This window comes from Sinocyclocheilus rhinocerous, unplaced genomic scaffold, assembly GCF_001515625.1.
Source record: "Sinocyclocheilus rhinocerous isolate Xijiao unplaced genomic scaffold, SAMN03320098_v1.1 scaffold369, whole genome shotgun sequence".
In the NCBI taxonomy this organism is placed as follows: Eukaryota; Metazoa; Chordata; class Actinopteri; order Cypriniformes; family Cyprinidae; genus Sinocyclocheilus; species Sinocyclocheilus rhinocerous.
The window spans coordinates 464,608-468,069 of NW_015666557.1; positions in this window are offsets into that span (position 1 = coordinate 464,608).

Sequence of the window (3,462 nt, forward strand, 5' to 3'; positions counted from 1 at the left end):
AACAGAAGTCCATGGACAGGATTCGTGACAATAACAACCATGAATGCCCTCAATACATAACTGAATTATTTAACACTCCACAAACAAAATTACACAGACCACACTGAAAGTCAAGAATTTTAAATATAAATGAAACTTCAAAATATTAGGATTAAAAAAAAAAAAATGTAAAGAAGAATTTATATTATATATTATATTATATTATATTATATTATATTTATTATATTATATTGTTCTTCGTTTTCTTCCTTCATTGTGGCTGGGACATTACAACATAAATAATATTATTGGACATAATGCATACCAACACATTCTAAAGTTCATGTATGTTAAATAAGAAAAATGTGTGCTGATAAATTCAATGGCAGCAGCTTAATTTCCACTATAGTATACAGGTCATCACCCTTATTCGTCTAAAATTTGTCTTATCACATAGAGCACAAACCATGTTACTATTGGTTCCCGTGCTGTATGTCGATTTTTCTTTTCTTTTTTTTTTTTTAGTTAGGACTAGGGATGTAACGGTATGAAACTTTCTTATCACGATTATAGTGACCAAAATTATCACCGTTATCAGTATTATCACAGTATTGTTAAAATGTGCTGGAGATGTTATATAATTCCCTTAGCACTCTTTTAAAACCTCCCAGCTTTTCCGCCCTGTTTTCACTCAAAACGAAACTACTCTGCTGTGCTGTGTGCACGTGAGACTGTTACTGAAAACTGTGCTTTATACTGGACAATATTTATTTATCGTGAGTTGTTCAAATCACGGTAATCTAATACGGTTTTAATGATAATTAAAAGATGAAACGGTAATACTAACAGTGGGGAATTTTATCATGATTTATCGCCAAACCGGTAATCGTTACATCCCTAGTTAGGACTACTTCAGAAAAACACATTTTCCCACGATATCTTACTACATGACTACATGACAAAAGAACAAAATCCACTTAACCTGAGCAAACTGCCAGTGCCTTGGTGATTCATAATTTCCACTGAACTGCTGTTTCACAGGAACTCAGGCAGGACCGCTCATGTTACTACAACGTGACTTACTCACGTTGCTTCTCACTTCAATGATTTCTATTTTTTACATCTATTACATGACATTCTGTATATTTTCAGTCTTTTTAATAGCACGTAGAGGTATGTGATGGATTTTATTATATAGCCACTGAGCTGCTATTGAGGCATATCTATTACAAAGGGGCTCTGGTTTATTTGGTCAAAAAAGTTTACTTTTTGTAATCTAGTACTTCAGGATGTTCAGTACTTGCAGAAAAAAAAGTAAAATGCTTATCTTGAAGTCATAAAACTTGAGATTGACTTAGTATGACATTAATAGACACGGTTGACTTTTCACACTTAAATTCTTCAAATCATGAGAAGTATTTGCCTGGATTTTTTTTTTCTTTTAGCAGTACTCAGCAGAGCTTCAAATAATGTATTGATTATTAATCGATGACTCTGTCAGAACATTACTGATAAATATCAATATATATTGTTGAATATCATTGGATAAAAAGCCATATCTTATTTTTGGTAGTAGTGAAAACCATACGAATCCATCCATATTCTGACAAATGTTCTCTTCAAATCAATGGCTAAATTAAAGGCTATAAAAACAAATAGAAATGTATAAACATAGGTAATGGAATACATTGTGTATAAAAACTATAAACAAACAAAACATAGCTGTCAAAAGGACAGTTTAAATCACTAAATTGTAAATGATAATAAAAACAAAACAATCAAAGATACAGTACAGTTCCAAACCTGAATGAGTTTCTCTCTTCTTAGAAACACAAAAGAAGATCTGTTGGTAACCAAAGAGTTGGTGGTAGCCATTGACTTCCAGAGTATGGAAGTCAGTGGAAGTCAGCAGCTACCAGCAACTGTTTGGTTATGGACATTCTTCAAAATATCTTCTTTTGTGTTCAACAGAAGAAAGACCCTAAAGTAGTTCCAAACGTCCTTTGAGTTTGAGTAATGGATGACACAATTTTCATTTTTGGGTGAGCTATCCCTTTAACTGGTTTCTAAGTTAATGATCACTCTGTCAGTATCATTGACAGACACTGCTAATAAAATCTGAATGGTCTGTCCCATCTGTACTTAAATAATATTCTATCATGCTGCTCATGAAGATCACAAAATTCCAACCTGTTCATAATACCTATATTAAAATTGACAAAAGAAGATAGACCCTATTACTTTCTTTTATGGAACACAAAAGGGAATAATTTAATGAATATCCAGTTTGCGTGTATTCACTAGAATGATATTACATTAGTTTAACACAAATGTTTAATAAAACATCCAAGAGTGTTAGCAAAAAAATAACTTGATCATCTTCTAAGTGCTCTGACAACCTGAAAAAAAACAACAGCCTGACATTTAAGCAGCTTTACAGTAAAATTGTGGCAGCCACCATTGCTGTCCTGTGCACACTTGGAAGCTCACGTTTTTGTATGAACTGTAAATTTTGAGCAGCTCGTAACTTGGCGAAATAAGCACATACAGTATGCCTCAGCATCAGTTGGGCTCATTGGTGCTCTGAAATATGTGAGCAGTTACATACTGGACATGAAATGTTCATATTAAAGCAATAGCAGTGAGCTCATGGCATTTCAAATCCAGTCCTGTCTGAATTCTTGTACGTTCATAATAGTGGCTTAAGTTTTGTCTTAACAAGTGGTGGGGACGGAATTATTATCTACATTATATTAAACATACTGCAAAAATAAATATAATATTCAAGCGCTTTTATGACAGATAAGTAACCAGCGCATAAAATAGTCATGATAGTTATGGCAACCATATTCATTGCACACTAATTCCCTTTACAGGATGCCCTAAAAAGGCAGCTAGAAGCAGGAAATATGTATGTATAATTTAACTTGTATATAACATCATCAGACTTCAGCTGTCACGACTCAGGCTAGGGACACAGAGGTAGTGATCAAACAGTCCAGAGCTGGTGACTGGTGACAGAGACTCCCTGACATCAGCGTCATTTCTCACTCATCTGTGCACATTTTATGGGTCATTGCGTTCGAGACTAGATGCATAATGTACAGTACAGTGGCCACACGACACCAGCAGCGCATGTGCGGCAGTGGTACAGTAGAAGTCGAACGGGCTGTATGTTGTGTATGTATGTTTCTAAACCATCTTCTGAATCAAGTGCATATCATTATTCATTAATATTTTCTTTGTGCTCAGATTTCTGCAGTATAACACAATTTAAGGCAGAATTTTCACAACCAAGCAATCCTTCCTGCAGGCCTGGTTTCACGAAGGTGCTAGAGGAAGCATCTTCAGTTGAAGCTGTAATAATAACATATTGGTGAAACAGATTTGGCAAATGAGCTGTGCGCATTTGTGTTTGCACTCTGGAGAGTGTCAAAGGTTTATATTTCCAATGTGTTTTGCCTAGAATAAAGTAACCATTCA